Below are 20,080 nucleotides of genomic sequence, written 5' to 3'. Positions count from 1 at the left end.
TCCGTCCCATCCCTGCCTCAGCCTAGGTTCTGAGTCTTGGTGGAAGAGGGCCACAAGGCAGAGGGAAGGGAAATAAGCAATTAGACAGCGTCTACTACATACCCTGTGCTATGGGACTGTGCTAAGGTACTTAAAAAAAAAAACGCCATTATCTCATTAGATCTTCACAACAACCTTGTCATGTAGGTGGTATCACTATTCCGATTTTACAGTTGAAGAAACTGAGGCAGAGGTTGAGCGACTTGCTTAGTCACGAAGCTAGTCAGTATGGTGGGATTTGAACTCAGGTCTTCCTGATTCTAGGCTCAGCTGCTCAATTAACAGCTGTGAAGGAGGAGGAGAAGGAGGAGAAAGAGCAGGGGGAAAGAATGAGGAGGAGAAGGAGAAGGAAAAGGCTAGTTGGAGAGGCAGTGTGGTCTAGTGGAAGGAGGTCTGTATTTAGGGCCAGAAGACCTGGGTTCAAATCCCGTTCGTCAGGAGGAGGAGAAGGAGAAGGAGGTGGTGCCGGACGGGAGCCCTCAGCCCTGCCCGGGCGCCTTTGTCCTCCCTCACTCTCGCCGTCTATGCTCATATTTGGAGTTGGCTGCTCTTGCCCAGGAATTTCCCGTCATGCCTCCCGACGCCCTGTCGCCCGCAGCCGGGGAGGGACAGACAGCGGGGAGCCCGGCCAAGGCCACGGCGGCGGCCTCCCTCTGCCCAGTCAGTTTGTCCATCTGTCAGTCCGCCCGTCCGTCCATGCGCCCGCCGCGCGCCCTACGGCTCTGCCTCCAGCTCTGCCTCTGCCTGGCCGCGGCGGCTGCCCAGCAGCGGGGTAAGTGCATCCCACCTCCCCGCCCCCCTCCTCGGAAAGTTGGGGTTCGGGAGGGCGCGGCCCAATAGGAGAGATGGACAGGACAGTGGCAGCTGCCCTCCCTCACCCGCGAGCCGGGCAGCCCCGGGCTGGGATCCCTCCCAGCTGCAATGACGCAGGGTCTGCGAGCGGGGCGGGGGGGGGGGGGGCTCCCCACCTCCTCCACTCCCTCAGCCCCAGGGTCCCCGCCCCGGACCGGGACAGGAAGCCCCCGACAGAAGCAAGGCTGGTAGGGGGTGGCGGGGGGAACCTCACCTCCTGGGGAGGCCACTTAACACTGAGCTGAACTGCCAGGAGTAACGGGCCAGCTGAGCCGGGTGGGACGGACTAGCCCGCCTCGGTTCCGGGAGATGCGCCAGGACCCCAAGTGCGGGCGGGGTGTGATGGAGTAGAAGGCGAGATAGAGAGGGAAGCCCCCCGGACCTCTTTTGGTCACTTCTGCCCTAGGTAACGCACCTTGTGCTTATGACTCCTCTCTGGGCAGCAGTGAACAGGCCACAGTGTAACATAACTCCAAAGTTGTCTGTCCTTCTGATGTTCTGGGTTTGTTTGTTTTTTTTTTCCAAAAGAGGAAAAAGTCACCTGAATATTTTCAGAGAGACTACTTTTACTGTCTGAACCCAGACTAATTGAATGAAAGGTACTATTCATGCCTTTGGCTTGGAGACTACAGGCTACTGTGTTTGGGGGTTCTCAAATCCCAAATATTGGTGTTTTCAAAGAATGATAGCTTTCTTCAGGACTGGAGTCAGAGAAGCTAGGTTGGAATCCCACCTTAGAAACTTACTACCCATGTGGCCCTAGGCTAATGTCTTGGGGCCTCAGTTTCTTTACCCATAACAGGTTGGATTAGACTGTCTCTGAGGTTCTTTCCAGTTCTTGATCTCTGTTGCTATGATCACAGAACTCACTGCTGCTCATAAGAGGAGTTCTTCACCTTTTTTGGGTGTGTGATAGCCCCTTTTGGCAGGCAGGGGAAGCCTGTGGTCCCCTTCTCAGAATAGTTTTAAAACACATACAATAAAATACATAAGATTACAAAAATATGAAATATGCTTATTAAAATATTTTTAAAAAATATGATCATGGACTCCAGAGGTTAAGAGCCCCTGGTTTAAAGGGACCAGTGTCTCAGTTTATCAGGTGCAAACAAAATATGGAAGTATTTGTAATATTTCCATGTACTTTTGTATTTGTTACAGGCAAAGTATTAGTCATCAAAATAATTTGGCACTTAAATACAGAGCATTGAGGAAAGGAAACTTTTGTTCATAGCAAAGTTTAGTTAATGACATTTTATTTTTCCTTTTGTTGTTGTTAACCAGATTATCAAGATAAAGGGCTATTTCCACATTCATTCACTTGTTTTCCCTTTTAGGGCCTTTGTGGGTGCTAGGATAAAGTATAAAAAGTAGCTTTTAAAAAAATAGAATGCATTTTTTTTTGACCAACTAGAGAGAATTAATTTTTTAAAATGTGTTTTAGGTACAAACAGATTTTTTTGCCATATATGAATGTAACTAAAACTAGGAAACAGGCATAGAACTTATGTCGGAAAGAAAAAACTGCCAGTTTTACAAATGTTGGCTTAAGCAATGGCCACTTCAACTTTGGGACTTTTTGCTTTCCGAAAGGATAGCAGTCTTTTCTAGAATCCTTTTATAGTTTTTAAGCACAAACCCAAGCCCAAGAACTTTTCCACCTTTTATGGAAAGGGTTCTCAGGCTCTGCTTAAAGTAGCACATACTGCCAGGGAATAGTGCCTGAGATTGTTGTGTGCTTCGGTGATATGTTAATCGACTTAATACTTCTAGTCCAATAGCATTAGAAGAAAGTATCCCGTTGACCGTAATTTTGAATACAATAGTAGACTTGAATTCCTTTAATGTTTATTCATATGATTTTAGTCCCAGTTGACAGTTTAATTTTTGGTAACTTTTATTAGCCTCCTCACAGGCATATCTTTTTTTTTTTTTTTAAGCTGAGCTGAAGCCTACCCTTTAAAGTCTTGTCACTGTGCCTAGACCATTTGCCTGCCAAGGTTACAAGTGCTTGGCGTCATTAGAGGCTTGAATCAACACACACGCTCTATTTTATAATTTTTTTTTAAAGGTCGGGATGTTTGTGCTAACATCCTAAAATACTAACCCCTACTTGAGTTTGGAATAATTAATGCTATCCACAGTCCCAGAATTCTGCTAAAATTTAGTAACTAGGAAAAAAAAACCCTAAAGTTTTGTTCCATTTTGTTCCTAATGCCTTAATGATCAGGCTCATAGGAAAGCTATGAAATATAACATTTATTAATGTAAAAGAAGATTGAAAGTAAATTAAAGAGAAACTAAACAAATGTTACTTGTAGATCTGCCCTAACTTGGTCCCTACCTTCAAAACTTGAGCTATAGGAAGCTGATGAGTTAACAGTGTCTATGTCTCGTCATTTCTCCCTCTCCTGTCTCCCTCTCTGCTTCCTTTCAATTTTCTGGATCTATATTCTTACTGGCACTACACAGTATACTCCTAACTAGTACAGTCCCAATTGAACATGTTTTAGTTTGATTTTAGCTCTAGGGGGCTTGAATTAGTCTTAGCTACTAAGGGCCTCTTGAGAGTACACGTACCTCCATGAAGCAAGCAGGCAGGAAGATCTTTAGTCACTTTTATCTCTTTAGTTAATAGTAAGTACTGGACTGCACAGTTCATGGAAGGGCAGTGAAAAGGCTGGAAAGGTAGGAGGGGGCCAACTTGGGAAAAGCTTTACATGCCAGATAAAGGAATTTGGTCCTGTGTAGGTAACAGGTTGCCACTGGGATCTATTGGGTTGGAGAGTGTGTGACATGTTGAAACCTATGCTTTAGGAAAATCACCTGTGAAGCTATATAGAGGACTGATTGATCCATCCATTAGAAGGCCATTGTGATGGTCCAGGCAAGAGGTAATGAAGGCCTGAGCTAGGGTTGTGGCTGTATGATAGGAAAGACAGGGGTCTTATATGAGGGATGTTGTGAAGGTAGAAATGAAAAAAAAATGGAATCGTTGGATATTTGGGGTGACACCCCACATGAGTGAGGCATTGAGGATGACATAAAGGTTGTGTAGGTTGTGACTCAGAGTATTGTGGGAGCCCTTGACATTAATAGGGTGGAGAAGGTTTTGGGGAAAAGATAATGAGTTCTGTTTTCAACATATTGAGTTGGAAATGTCTATGGGATGTGTAGTTCAAAATGCCCAATAGGCAGTTGGTGATGTGGGGCTGGAGCTCAGGAGAGAGAATTATTTGCACAAAGATGACAATTGAACCCCTGAGAGCTAAAGAGATCAGAGAGAGAGAGAGAGAGAGAGAGAGAGAGAGAGAGAGAGAGAGAGACAGAGAGAGACAGAGAGAGACAGAGAGAGACAGAGAGACAGAGACAAAGAGAGAGACTTTAGAAAGAAAAGAGGGGCCCTTGGCAGACACCCATGGTTAGTGCCTGTGAGATGAATAAAGATCCAGTAAAAGAAACCAAGGCAAAATCAGCTTCCAAAGTACCTGTAGCCATGGTGGCCATTTCAAAGATGTCCTTGGGGAGAAGCCTCTGCGACCCCCTTCACTGATCAGTTTATAATTTGCTCATTCTTGTCAACTTTGCTCATCAAGTTTAAAAGGAACTAAGTCCAGGGTATGAATGGTTGTTAATATACAATACTTTCCTTTGAGGGTTGGGGAGGAAAAGTCTGGCTGGCCCATGTGCAAGGTCTTAGGTTTACTGTGCGTCCCCACTCCTAAAACTCTATCACAGGAAGAGCCCCTCCTGATCATTCACCTGTAGTAATCAGCCAGTTTATACAATTAGTAAAGGTATTTACTAAAAATAGTGTAGCAAGAATGGTAATAGGAAAACATTGCTACCCCAGCCCCCCAACACCTGAGCACATTCCCACAAATATAATATCAGTAGGAAGAATGGGTACCCACAGAGAGTTCCCAAGTAGGGAACACTCATGGTCAAGGCAACTTGTACCTCTGGGACTAGATTCTTAATGTCTTTACTCTTCTCATGGTGTTCCTATGCTGCTCTGCCTGGATGCAGTATTTCTGCTGGGCAAGTTGCCCCACTGTGCTCCCTGACCCCACCCCTTTAACTTCTTTTTGCCTTAGTCTCCCTGTCTGTTAAATGGATATAGTAGCACCTAACCTCCCATTGTTGTTGTTCAGTCATTTCAGTCATATCTGACTCTTCATAACTCCATTTGGGGTTTTCTTGGCGAAGATCCTGGAGTGGTCTGCCATTTCCTTCCTCCTTCTGCCATTTCCTTCTTTGTGGAGGAGGAAACTGAGGCAAAAAGGTTTAAGTGACTTGCCCAAGGTCATACAGCTAGTAAATGCCTGAAGCCAGATTTGAACTCAGGAAGATGAGTCTTCCTGACTCCATGCCCAGCCCTCTATCAACTGTGTCACCTAGTAAGCCCTATATAAATGTTAGCTATTATTATCGTTATTATAGGTCAACTTGACTCAGTAGTGATATTCTCTGGGCTTGCTCTCTGCCAGTCGTAGCATTTCCAACTTCATGAGTTGCACCACTCAAAGATGCCATTGCTGATGGTGAGGAGGAGAGAGGAATCTCCTCCCTCTGCCATACTCTGAAAGATGTGAGAAAAAGAAGATGGCAGTTCTCCTTCTGGTGCTAGCTTTCTTCTTGCCTGCCAAGGATGACTCCTCTCAGAGTTGTGCCTTGTCAGAATTTGCTCTGGTTTCCTTCAGTCAGACAATGGCTATGATTGAAAGACTTTTTCACCCCTCCTGAAAGAGGAGAAATGTAATCATTTCTTTAGGTTTCCTTTACCCTGGTCTGGCCCATCAAATTCTGAAAGAGTAGCACCTTTTACTAGGTGCAAAGCCCCTGGTTTCTCATTCTTTATAATCCATGACGAGGTCATAGGGTGTGAGCCCCTCAAAGTTTCAAACCCTTTACAAGCTGGCAGAGAGCAAAAGTCTAAATGGGGCAAAACCTTAAAAAATCTCATTTTCCAGTTATCTTTCCTTTGGATTCCGTAAGTTCAAAAAGTTCATTGCGGTTTACCCAGTTGATCTGGGGTACTCTCATTACCTGAAAAGACCTTAGCTTAAAAGGGCTAAAGTCTCCCATTGCATCCTGGGCCATCTCCAGTTGTTCTGATGATATCTGGCCACTGGGCCCAAATGGCTCTGGAGGAGAAAGTGAGGCTGATGACTTTGTACAACCCTCCTGTTCTCAAATCAAAGTCAACTGCAAGTCATGTCACCATGTCCCTGATGTCATGGTTCTCTTTGAGAACAAAGGACAAACCCCACAATACAACAACAACAATGAATATATTACTAACAGATTGTATTAACTCTAATTGGCTCTCTCTCTCACCCTCAGGCTGTGCTGGGGACAAAAAAAAATCCCTTCCCTCAGTTTGAGTAAATTTCTTCTCTCTCAGTCCCTAATAGACTACACTAATAGATTGACACATTTACAGAGAATGACCAAATACCTTTTAGTAGTCAATACTTTTTATTAAGCAATAAACATTTATTAAGCACCTGCTGTGTACTGGACTCTGTTTTGTTGTTGTTCAGTCATGTCTGACTCTTCATGACTCCATTTCGGGGTTTTCCTTCTCTAGCTCAGGGTTTTCTTGGCAAAGACACTGGAGTTGTTCACCATTTCCTTCTCCAGCTCACAAATGAAGAAACTGAGGCAAATAGGGTTAAGTGACTCACCTAGGGTCAAAAAGCAAGTAAGTGTCTCAGGCCAGATTTGAACTCAGGAAGATGAAGTCTTCCTGATTCTAAGCCCAGTGTTCTATCGACTGTGCCACCTGGCTGCTAAGTACTGAAGCAGCTGCAAATAACACAGTAATGTGAATGACCAATAAAACAAACCCTGAAGTTCCTAAATGCTGACTGTTTTGTCTATAGTTGGAGGAGATGAGTGACTTTATTTCTTTTCCTCCTCCCTCCCCTCTTTGGGATCAGAAGGGGAAACAGGAAGAAAATTATCAGAGGGGCAATGGGTGACAGGTAACAGTTTCTCCCATATTATGTCCCTAGAAAAGAGAAAAAAAAATCCAAGAAAGTGGTAGACTGTGCTTCAGTCATTTTATTGACCAGGGTCTGCTAGTTCTATAGAATCGTGCTTACACCCTCACCTGGACGCCACCACCACCGATCTCTTCTGACGTATAACAGTTGTGCGACCCTAGCAAGTCAGCTAAGTGTGTAGTGCCCTCATCAATTCTTGCCGATTATAAGACACAGAGAAAATGCTGACCTTTGTCGGGAGGGGAGTTTCCTTAAATGAAAGTTCCCTAGATCAATGAAATCACAGGTCTTTCCTCACCAATCTCCCCCATTTTGCAAGAGAACACACTGAAGGGGGGAACACAAGGTTAAGTGACTTGCCTAAGTGATGTACTGTATATCTCTTGCATTGTTTCCTCCTTTCTTTGCACCATATTGGTTTAACCCCTTATCATCGGACTATATTGTAATAGCCCTTAACTGGTTTTTCTCTTTCTATCCTTGTCATTGCTGCGCAAATAATATTCTGAATGTACCACTCCAATTACATCACTTCTTTGCTCAAAAATTTTTCAGTGGTTCTCTATTGCCTGATCAGATAAAATATAAACTCTTATCCTAGCATTCGAGGCCCTCCACAATCTAGCCCCACCTTACCTTTCTAACTTTATCTCCTGCTACCCCCCCCCCCACCCCACCTTCCTGTATTTCTGTGTTCTGGCCAAAGTGGACTCCACTCATTTGTCCCCCATTCTTGTCTCATCCTTTTTTCTACCGTCTCTGTGCTTTTGTTCACAGTATCTGGCATGCCTGGGATGAGTAATCTTTCCCCTCCTGACCATCTCTGCCTTTTGAAACTGTTGCCGTCAATGTCCAACTCAGGTGCAGCAGTCTCTTCCGTGAAGTCCTTTTCTGCTCTCTATCTACTCCATACCATGAAATGTTCATGTGGACTATTTGTTGCCAGATCTGGTAGAGCCTTCTAAGCTTATATTGGTCTGATCAGCCACTGTCAGACACACTGCACTGTACCTTCATTCCAACATAGTGATGCTATTTTGGTCCTCTTTGAGAACAAAGGTTGACAACCAACCAACCAACCAACCAACCAACCAACCAACCAATCATGAAAGTGATATCTTCCTCAGATTTTTCATAGCTCTTTGGCCATATCTCACTTTTGAACATATTCCATTCCCTCTTATAGCACAGTTATATGGCTAAATACATCTCTTTCCACTCATTATATTATAAACTCAGGTAAACTGGGGTGGAGGGGCAGGGCTCTTAGCCCTTTTTCCTAGTTCCTAGGATGTGTTATAATGCCCATCTGGTTCTACCTCGGGGCTGGGGCTGTGTCCTACTGCCATTTCTTTGGAAAATGGATCAGAGAGGAACAACTCTGATACAGGAATGGTTTTTACCTTGGGCAGCTGGTTTCTTTTTCAGGACTCCCACAGTCAAAGGGCCTTCTGGGAAAAGGTGGAATGATGCCCTGGTTTCTCATTCTCATCCTAATTTCTCCCCGCCTAGTTACTTTTCTGAGAAATACTGAGGGAAGTCCAGGTTTGATATCAAAGTAATTTGCATTTTTCTATAATTCCTAATATGGGTTTTCTACAAAGTTTATAGTGATTTTCTTTTGAAATTCACTCAAATTGTATATTTCAAATCACTGCTTTGAATCAAAAGACTGTAGATTGGTGGATGATAAATATTCCATGGACATGAGGTTTTGGTTTATAATAAGTTATTACAAATCAAAGCCAGTTTTGGCACACATGAATGTATACTCAAATACCATGCCAGTCCTACAAGCATTAGAATTCCAATGTGATTATATCTTGAATTGTGGGTTTTTAATGAAAAACCTCAAAAGTCCTACTTGCATCTTTGTTTTATCTTGCAGTCAATTAAGCTCACCACTTAGGAGGTTTCTAGAAAGTTTTTGCCCCATTTTGGTATGAGTCTGTTTGGGGTTACACAATGTGCTTACATATTTCACACATACCCACTTTATCGGATGCTTATTGAAGCATCTTTTGGCAACCCATTCACTCCTTCGTGTGCTTTTAATGTCTCATATTTAACCTGATATTGCTTTCGGCTTCTGGAAATGACAGTAGGGAGCAAGGAATATTCCAGTTTCCCTTCCAGAAGCAGTTTGTAAGAGTGGGAGAGAAGGTGCGACCAGGTAGCAAGGGATGCAATGTTGTCAGAGGGGAGCCAGGGAGACCTAATAGATGGAAGAGGTGAGAGTCCTGTATTTCTTTTCCTTTTCTCAGCCAAAGCCCTTGAAAAAATTGTCTCTACTCCACTGTTTCCTTCTAGTTCTTGTGTCTTCAAGTTAGGTGGCCATAGTGGATAGAAGGCAGCGCTTGAAGTCAGGAAGATCTGTGTTCAAATGCACTCTCTGCATGTAACCCTGAGCAAGCCACCGAGTCTTAGTCTGCCTCAGTTTCCTTAATTGTAATGGGAATACTACTACTATCTATCTGACAGGGTTGTTGTGAGGATCAAATGAGATATTTGTAAAGCAATTAGTACAATGGCTGGCACATAATAACTGCTTAATAAATGCGTGTTCTCTTTTCTTCTGACCTCATCATTCAACTGAAACTACTTTCTAATTGCCGAATATGATGGTCTTTTCTCAGTCCTAATTCTTCTTGACCTGTTTACTGTATTTGATACTATTGAGCAATACCTCTGAGTTCCTTGAAGCAACTTCTTCCTGGTTCTGTTCTCTTCCTTAGTCACTTTTGCTAACTTACACCAATATCATGTCCTCTAACCATGAGTGAATTCACCAAGGTTTTTTCTTAGACACTCTTTCCCTCCCTCCCCTCCCCTGCCCCCACCCTTCCCTCCCCTTCCCTCCCCTTCCCATTTCTCTCTCTTAGTAACCTTTATCAGCTCCTATGACTCAAGTATTCTATTCAGAGGACTCTAAGAACCACATACCCAGCTTCCATGACTTTCAGTCCCTCATTGACAATTGCTTATTGGACATTTCAAGCTAGTTACCCTGGAGACATCCACAATTCTCTATTTCTGCCCAAGTTAGCACTATCCTCCAGCCTCTCAGGTTACCTCTCCCTCACCCTACATTTCCAACCAGTGGCTAAATCTTGCCACTTCTAGCTTCACAACATCTTGGATTCAACCCGTTCTCTCCATTCATGCAGCTCTTACCACCTCTCATGGAGATCACTGCTGCATCTTTGACTCAAGTCTCTACTCACTCTGGTCCATCCTTCTCACAGCTGCCAAAGTAATTTGCTCTAAGTGCAGATCTACCCACGTGACTCCTCCACTCAGTCACCTCTAGTGGCTTCCTCATGTTACTAGGATCAAATGTAAACTCTGTTTATCTTTTAAGCCCCACATAACCTGGCTTGATCCATCTTTCCAGCCTCCTTGAACATTGATCTCCTACCCACACTCGTCCATTCAGCTAGATTGGCCCTCTGGCTCTGTTCCTCACACACAATACTTCATCTCCTGGTTGTGTCCGTGCCTAGAATGCTTTCCTTCCTCCCCTTCTCCTCCTAGAGTTCCTTTCTTCCTTTAACTTCTAGCTCAAGCACCAGAAACCTTTCCTGATTCCTCCCAGCTGTTAGTGCCCACTCTGACAAATCACTTTCGATTTAACTGCTTTGGACATATTTGTATTTGTTATTTGCTTTCTATTTGTGCTGCCAATGCTTATAAATGTATTTGTTGTGTCCCCTATTAGAGTGTAAAGTCCTTTCAAGTACAGGTTGTTTTGTTCTTTGTACTTGTACTGTGCCTGCACAAAACAGGTGTTTAATAATCCTTGTGGACTGATTAATTCTTCTTCATATTCACTTTTTTTTCCAATTTATTTCTTCTTAACTTCACTTTCTTTCAAGCATACTCAAACTAATCGTCTTACTTTTTCACATCCTGAAGTACACCAGACATTTTACCTTAAGACAAAAAAATGAACACGCCAACGGATCTTTATTTGGCAAAACTTCCCTCTTTTCCTCAGGGATTTTCCTTCTCTTTTGCTTTATAGAAAACTTATATTCATCTTATATTTATTCCTCATTCTTTTCCCCATCACTGCTATTAAAAACATTCTCCACCCAATTCAAGTTCACTCCCTTCCCTTTTAGCAGATGACCTTACTCCCTATTTTAGTAATAATAATGGTAATTGCTAGCATTTATATACTACTTGAAGATTCGCAATGCACCTTACACATATTAGAAATGTTTGTTGGCATCTTGAGCAATTTGTAATCAGAACACAATAATAATAATTAGCATTCATGTAGAACTTTAAGGTTTGCAAAGTGCACACACACACATATATTATATACATTCACTCATTTTATCCTCATAACAATGCTGGCTATCCTCATAAAAATGCTATTATTAGCTTCATTTTACAGATGAGGAAACTGAGGCATAGAAAGATTAAAGGACTTTTTCAGGGTCACACAGCTAGTAAAGTAAGTGTCTGAAGCTGAATTTGAACTCAGGTCTTCCCTATTTCAGGTTCAGTATTTTTGCCACTGCACACCATCCATCTTATGCTCCCTCGACTCTACTCTTCTCTCTGTCCCCTCAGTATCGAAGCATGAAGAATACTTCTTTTTTCTTTTGGCCAGAAATTGACCTTCCACCTTTTGTCTTGATCTGTTCCCATGTGCTGTTGCCTTACTCCCATGATTGTCCACTGTCTTGCTTGCTTCTTCAGTCTTTTCAGTACTAGCTTCTACTCAGATCTCTCCCAATCCTCAAGAAACCTTCCTTGGTCTCAACTACATCCCTCAAACTATCAGCCTGACTTTCTTTTCCTACTAATTGACACATTTCTAGAAAGAGCACTCCCTCCTTACTGCCATCTATTCTCTGCTCAACCCTTTAGTGATCTCATCTACAACCAGGGCTTTAATTATGACCTTTGTTGTGATAACTATCAAATCAATATTTCTTCCACCTCTCTTTTCAGTTCCTGTCTCCACATTTCCAACTGCTTCTTTGACATTTTTTTTATCTGGATGTTCCATGGTTACCTCGAACTCATTATTCTCTTCTCCCTCCCTCCTGCTGCCCCCCCCCAAACTTTCCCCTTCTCCTAACTTATATCTGTTTATTGCAATCGGCATTACGATTGGGTTGGTCCCAGTTGATTACCTTTGCTTGAAATCTTGGAATCCTTGTTGACTTTCCCCTCCCTCTCACATCCAGGCAGTTGCCAAATATTATAAATTCAACTTCATCTATCCCTTCATTCCTACTCACACTCATCCCGTCCCAGTTCAGGATTACATTAATCATTCCTTTTCACTTGGACTATTGCAATAACCTCTTAGTTAGTCTCCCCACTGCTATCCTTCCTCTATTCTAATCCCTCTCTCACACCATTGATAGTCATTTTTACACTATGTAGGTCTTATAGTTCCCCCATCTCAAAAGATCCTCAGTTGTAGTGAATGAAATACAGACTCCATTATCTAGCATTTAAACCACAATCTGGCTCCAGTTTATCTTTCCATCCTTATTTCACACTATTCTCCTCCACAATATGCCTGCCTTTCATATGATCTTAACTCTAGCCAGACTAAAACTTGCTCATGGCCTCCCCCATGGCTGGATTGGGTGACCTCCCCTCACTCTAATTCTGCTCATTGAAAACCACAGTGCCTGGTACACATTAAGTGCTTAATAAATATTTACTGACTGACTGACTGATTCCTTTTCCTTCAAGGACCAGTTCTAGTGCTCTATCCTTTATAATACCTTCTCTAATTCTCTTCCTTCACAAAAAAGGTTTCTTATTTATAGAATCCTTTAAAATACTTTTCTTTGGACTGCATTAGAATATCATATTCTAATGGACATTATTGTTAATTGTACAGATGTCTTATTTCATCTGTCAGATTTTTTAAAATTTTTATTTTTAAATTTTTGTATGATAGTATTTTTATTTTCCCCCAATTTATATGTAAAGGCAATTTTTAGCATTTATTTTTGCAAGATTTTCAGTCCTGAATTTTTCTCCCTCTCTCTCTCCTTACCCCTCTCATGTCAGATTTCAGATTATTCAAGATTAGAGACTGTCATTTTATCTTTAAACACCTCGCATAATGTCCTGCTGTACCTCACAGGCATTTAATACAGGTTTGTTGAAATGATTTTCTAAAAATTTTCTATGTGTAATTTTAAAATATACGTAACTAATATCAATCTTTGAGAAATAGCCCTTGACCAAGAGTCAGGAGAAATTTCCTTCCATCTTTTGCATTTAACTAGCTTTTTGACCTTGGGCAAGGGACAACCTTTCTGAGGCTTCGGTTACCTTATCTTTAAAAGGAGGAGATTGGGCTATATGGTCTCTGAAGCCCTACCCACCCTAATGTTATTAATTTTTTGAAATATAGGGTGACAACCATACTGAAACTGGAATTTTTTGTTGACAGGGTTATCTCTTCTCTTAAAAGCTATATAATTTTCTCTTGATTGTAATAGAAGTGTGGTTAATTCAGTGGAATCCCAGGAAATTCAGATTGTTCATCCTTATCCAAGAGAGAGCCATGTGACAATTTATGGAGATAACCCATAGGCAGGGGAATGCTTTGGGGAACAGTAGGAATCTTGCCTACTTTTGGATCTGAGATTCAGTCCCAGGATTCACTTTAGTTCTAGAAACTCAGGCCATGTCTGCTGATGCATGGTGTATATAAATTACATACAGAAAATTAGAAATTGACTATGGAAAATTGAGCTCTTTATTTTAGTATGATAAGAAATGTATTATATATACATTATGTATGTATATTAATTAGAACTATATAGTAGTTAGAACTATGTAGTAGTAAGTATATATAGTAACTAGAACTATTGAGAAGACAGCCTGGCTTAGTCTATAGAGGAGTGGCCTTGGAGTAAGGAGGGCCACCATTCAATTTTTGCTTATGACACATAATAATTATATTAACATAGACAAATCACTTAACCTCTCTGTAGTACTGTAAGTAATCTTTTGAAACTATAAATTGCAGATGAGCTGTCATTCTGTATCGGTGGGAGTTCTTACACTAATAAATTCACAGGGCTGGACCAAAAGATCAGAACTACATGTATCATAAAAAAGAAATGGTCTAGGAGTCAGGAGTTCTTCTAAAATACAATTAGAACTTATCAGAGCAACATTGTTTTTCTGCTAAATTTTGACGGATCTCTAGCAGCCTGAGCTGCAGTTCTTACATTGAATCTGTTAAATCTAGATTGCTTAACCTGTATTTGTCTTGAATCATTTTTGGGTAGACTGCTGTATTAATTTTTATGTTTTTATGTCTCTTCTATCAAAATAACTCCACCCCTTGATGTATTTTTTCCTCATCTATCTCTTCCAAATAACTCAACTATTGTTCTCTTTCTAGTCCAATTGTATTAATCTAGTCTTGGGTGGGGAGTATTTTGAAACTTGTTATTCAGTCAACAAGTATTTATTTTTTTTTTAGTTTATTTATTTTTAGTTTTCAACATTCACTTCCATAAGTTTTAAATTTTCTCCCTCTCCCTTCCTATTCCCTCTCCAAGATGGCCTGTAATATAATATAGGCTCTACATATACATTCCTATTAAACATATTTTCACATTAGTCATGTTGCATAGAAGAATTATAATGAATGGGAGAAACCATGAGAAAGAAAATAAAACAAAACAACACAAAAAAAGAAAATAGTCTGCTTCTCTTTGCATTCAAGTCCCATAGATCTTTCTCTGGATGTGGATGGCATTTTCCATCATGAGTCCTTTGGAATTGTTTTAGGTGGAAGGCATTATTTCTTAGAAGTTGTTGAGAAGGAGGCCTATTCCTAATTTTACATCCATTTTCCCATCCTGAATGCATTGAGCATCCATATAGTCATATCACCCACAATCGTTTGATAATACCATTTGGTCTCTGTGAGTACAGTTTTAGAGCTGTTCCTGGAGTTGGTGGTCTTGATCCATATCTTTGAACTTCCTTGTTTCCTTGGCATGGATGACTCTGAACAGTGCTCCAGGGGACAGCTGGACTAGCTTGAGCTTATTCATTCAGGTCAGTCTTGTCTGGATGGGCTTCTATTTTGGTTTGAATGGCCAAACATATGAAAGGATCATGTGGGTCCATGTGAGGACAAAGTATGTGGTTTCCAAGTATTCTCTTTGCCTTTGCCATATTCTCTGCCTCTACCTCAGATTGACTCTGATAGGGGGCCAGGAATAGCAGAGCAAGACTGTTCTATGTAGCTTTTGTAGGTTGTCATGTGTGCACAGAATCATAGAATCTCAATGGTGGAGGGGGACCTCATACTCAATCAACAAATCGATCAACGGGTATTTACCAAGCACCTACTCTGTGCACTATGGATACAAGTATAAAAAATGAAACAATCTCTAATAGCAGTAAGCTTACACTTTAAGAGGGAAGAGTGCCCTCTAGTATAATCCATACCTGAATAAAAATCTTCTCTATGACATCCACAACAAAGCCTATACTCGGAGATCTTTAGCGGGAGGAAACCCACTCTTTCCCAACACAGTGCCTTCCACTTTTGAGTATTTCTAATTGATAAGAAGTTTTTCCTCCCTGGCATCAAGTGTACTTAGTCTTCCTTGAAAATTCTATTCATTTTTTTCTAATTTTGCTTTATAAGGTTAAGCAGAATAAGTCTGATATCCCATCCACATAGAAGGCCTTCAAATACTTGAAGACAATCATTACAGCTTCCCTTAGTCTTGTCTTCTCCTGGCTAAACATGCCCAGTTCCTGCAATAAGATTCTCATGTGTCACGAACTTGAGACCCTTCACCATTCTGATCAGCTTATAAGTGACTTTCTTAAAATGTGACATCCACAACTGAATGCATGTACAGATGTGGTCTGACTATATCTGAGACTACCTCCAATTTATTCTGCACTCATAGCTTGGCCTTTTGTCTCCTCCATGAGCTCCTTGAGAGGAGGGGCTGTTTTTTGCCTTTCTTGTGTCCCCAATGTTTAACACAGTTTCTGGCACATAGTAGGCATTTAAATGTTAGTTTACTGGCCAACTAATCAACTGACCAGATTAGAGTACAAATGGAGTACCACTTTCTTGGTCCTGGATCCCATACCTCTGTTAATGCAACCTAAGATTACATTAGTTTTCCCTCCTCCCTCCCTTTCTCCCTCCCATTCTCCCTCTCTTCCTCCCATTTTCCCTCCCTCCCCCCATTCTTTCTCCGTCTTCCTTTTTCCTTCCCTCCCTCCCTTCCTTCCTTCCTTCCTTCCTTCCTTCCTTCCTTCCTTCCTTCCTTCCTTCCTTCCTTCCTTCCTTCCTTCCTTCTTCCTCTCTTCCTTTTTCTCCCTTTCTTTCTTTTTTATACTCTCTTTCATCACATAACACACAAGTTTTTTTGTTTTGTTTTGTTTTTGGCTAGGACCTATCCATATGGCCCCAGGCTCCTGAGATGAGGCTCTATAGTAGCTTGGGAAATATTCCTGATCTCTAGAGTTCCTGGCTTCACACAGGCCATTTTATACATACACACACACACACACACACACACACACACACACATATGTGTGTGTGTGTGTGTGTATACATATTTGCAACATTTGCATTTCTTAATTTTTAAAAAATTAATAAGAATTTGATTTCTTTCCCTCTCATCTCCCTCCCCCCCTCAAAAAAGAAGAAAAAACAAAACCATTGTAAAAATTATGCACACATAGTCAAGCAAAACAAATTCTCTCATTGGCCTTGTCCAAAAATGCGTGGCTCATTCTGCATTTTGAGCCTATCCTCTCTCTGTTAGGAGGTAACAGATTGCATTAATTTTCTTGAAAGTTATATCACACTGGGGCAGCTAGGTGGTGCAGCGAGTAGAGCACCAGCCCTGGAGTCAGGAGGACCTGAGTTCAAATGTGACCTCAGACACTTGACACATCTACTAGCTGTGTGACCTTGGGTCCCTTAACCCCGATGGCCCTGCCCTCCTCCTTCCAAAAAAAACCACACACACAAAAAGTTATATCACACTGCTGACTCATACTGAGCTTCTAATCCACTAAAACCCTTAGACTTTTTTTTCAGATTGATTACCATACCTCTACCATATTGTACTTATGAAGCTGATTTTTGATTCCAACTATAAGACCTTATATTTATCCCTGTCCAATTTTAATTTGTTTAGATTTGACCCAATTTTCTAGCCTATCACGATTGCTTGGTTGCTTCATTCAGTATGTTAGTTATTCCTCTGATGGACATCTGTGCTTTTGGGTTATTTGTCAGTTTGATAATTATGGAATCTATCCAAGCCATTGGAAAAAAAAAAAGTTAAACACCATAGGACCAATTACAGATCCCTAGGGACTCCACTTGGGACCTCCTTCCAAACTGACATTGAAACATTAATGACTCTATGTAGACTGCCATCATTCACCTATTCCATATCCACTGAACCTCTTTTCCATAAAAATGTCATGAGAAACTCGGATAAATACTTAGCCAAAATATAGTTAGACCATTTCACCTATTAGATAACCTACTACCTACTCTGTATATATCTTACAGGATCTAGTTATTTATATCTTATCTCCTTCATTGGAATATAAGCTTCTCAAGGGCAGGGACTATTTTTGCCTTCCTTTGTATCCCTAGAATGTAGTACAGTGCTTGGTATACAGTGCACACTTAATAATGCTTCTTGATTACCTTATTAACTCCAGGCATACCTCAGGGGTCTCTTAGGTTTGGTTCCAGACCACTACAATAAAGTAAATATTGCAATAAAGTGAGTCACATGAATTTTTTGGTTTCCCAGCGCATATAAAAGTTATATTTACACCATACTGCAGTCTATTAAGTATGCAACAGTATTATGTCTAAAAAAACCCAACAATGTACATATCTTAATTTAGAAATACTTTATTGCTAAAAAAAATGCTAACCCTCAACTGTCAACAGGTAATCACATCACATGACCATGTGAAAACCAGGTTTATTACAAGAGAAATGAACATGCATGTGGAACCTAAAGAGTTCTCAGTCCTTATAGAAGTTTGCATATTTATGACAGTACAACAAAAGGAGGAGGAGAAACAAGAAGGGGCGTGGCATGGGAGGGGAAAGGTGCAGGAGAAGTGGGGGGAATAAGACAAAACCACTCCCCAAGGGGAGGAGCAAGGTGATGGCAAAAGCCACATTCTTTTCACATGGGGGTGAGGGGGTTGTCCTTGACACATTCGGGACCTCCTGCATGCTCTGGGTACAATGTTTCTGGAAAACATGTCAACTCAAAAAGACAAATTCAGGGGACCCCTTAACAGCCCTTAACACATCCGAGCCTTTAGCCAAGTCATCATCTTTTTGTTGGGGGAGGGTCTTGCCTCAATGTTGATGGCTGCTGACTGATCAGTTGTTGCTGAAGGCTGAGGTGGCTGTGGCAATTTCTTCTAATAAGGCGACAGTGAAGTTTGCCGAATTAATTGATTCTTCCTTTCATTTGAGTACTTAGAGGCCTTTATTAGGTTATTAGCTGGCCTAATTTAAATATTGTTGCGTCTCAGGGAATAGGGAGGCCGGAGGAGAGGGAGAGAGATGCGGAATGGCCAGTCAATGGAGTAGTCAAAACGCTTACAGCATATATCAGTTAAGTTCATCATCTTATGTGGGCATGGTTCTTGGTGCCCCCAAACTATTACAATAGTAACATCAAAGATCATGGATCACAGATCACCATAACAGATAGAATAATAATGAAAAAGATCAAAATATTCTGAGAATTACCAAAATGTGACACAATGTAAGCCCATGCTGTTAGAAAAATGGCACCTATAGACTTGCTCAACTCGGGGTTACCACAAACCTTCCATTTGTAAAAAAAAAAAAATGCAGTATCTACAAAACTTAATAAAGCAAAGCACAATAAAATGAGGCATGCCTGTATTTCTACTTTTTTTCCCCCCTGATCTAACAGTTTAGTAATCTATCAAAAAAAGGAAATGAGGTTAGTCTGGTACGACCTAATTTTTTTAAAGTTTTAATTGATATCATTTGTTTTAAGCTAACTCTTTATTTCTGTGTAGATCCTTCCCCATACCATACCCAGTGAATTGTCCTTTGTAACAAAACATAAAAAGAAGAAAAAGACAGCCGAGGCAAGCTAATCAACAAGTCAACTACGACGATATATTATGTGTTCTGTATCCATAGTTCTCCACCTCTGCAAAGAGGGGAGGGGCAGCATTTTATCATCTGTTCTTTAGGTCCAACTGTGGTCATTTTAATTATACAGCGTTCAATTTATTGATTTTTTCTTCTTTCCAGTTACATTGTTGTTCTCATTGTGTATGTTGTTTTACTGGTTTTGCTAAATTCACTGTGAATTAGCTCAACTAAGTCTTTGGATGCATCTCTGAATTTTTCCACATTCATTGCTTCTTGTAGCACAGTGACATTATATTACTTTAATAAATTAATTTGTTTAGCCATTCCCTGATTAATGATCATTTTAGTTTCCTTCCTTTTCTTTTTCTTTTGCTACCATAAAAAGTGATTCTTGAAATATTTTTGGTGCATATGGAATCTTTCTGTCTACGACTTCCCCCCGATCTCTGGGTATGGATATTTTCATCACTCTTTAAATATAATCCCAAGTTGCTTTCCAGAATGGTGGGACCAATTCTCTGTTGGCATTTTCTCAGTCCTGATCCCTCTTGACCTGTTCAGCTTTTGATATTGTTGACAGTGTTTTCTCTTGGACATTCTCTTCTCTCTGGGTTTTACATGTCTCTGTTGTCTTTGAGTTCTCCTATCTGACTTTTCCTTCTCAGAGTCTCCTTTGCCCTACCACCTGACTGTGGGGATTTCCCAAAATTGTCCCGGGTCCTCTTTTCTCTCTGTACTCTCTTACTTGGTGATCTCATCAGCTCTTGTGAGTTCCATTATCATTTCTGTGCAGATGATTCCCACATCTGCTCTCTTCAAATCTACCAGACTAGTTCTAAGACTATATTGCTCTTTGCTCTATGACACATCTAAGACATGGTGGTCCTTTCCCCATAAAGTTCCCATCATTTCTTCTCTAGCAGCCTGTTTCTTCCCTTGGTGAGAATCAGATCCAAAATAGAATTGAGCTTTGTTGGTTCCTCTACCCTTTGAAGGACCAGCAGCCTGGTATCAC

General features: G+C 41.1%; 1 protein-coding gene across 1 annotated transcript in view; it reads left to right on the top strand.

The window, feature by feature from the left end:
* Nucleotides 1-635: 635 nt before the first annotated feature.
* MSRB3 (methionine sulfoxide reductase B3) overlaps nucleotides 636-20,080 on the top strand; it is a 200,866-nt gene continuing 181,421 nt past the window's right edge. Inside the window, exon 1 of the mRNA XM_036760234.1 lies at nucleotides 636-811. The gene's annotated coding sequence lies outside the window, so the exon portion shown is untranslated. The remainder of the gene's footprint in view (nucleotides 812-20,080) is intronic.

Source organism: Trichosurus vulpecula, chromosome 5, assembly GCF_011100635.1.
Source record: "Trichosurus vulpecula isolate mTriVul1 chromosome 5, mTriVul1.pri, whole genome shotgun sequence".
Classification (NCBI taxonomy): Eukaryota; Metazoa; Chordata; class Mammalia; order Diprotodontia; family Phalangeridae; genus Trichosurus; species Trichosurus vulpecula.
This window is presented reverse-complemented; position numbering and strand designations above follow the sequence as displayed.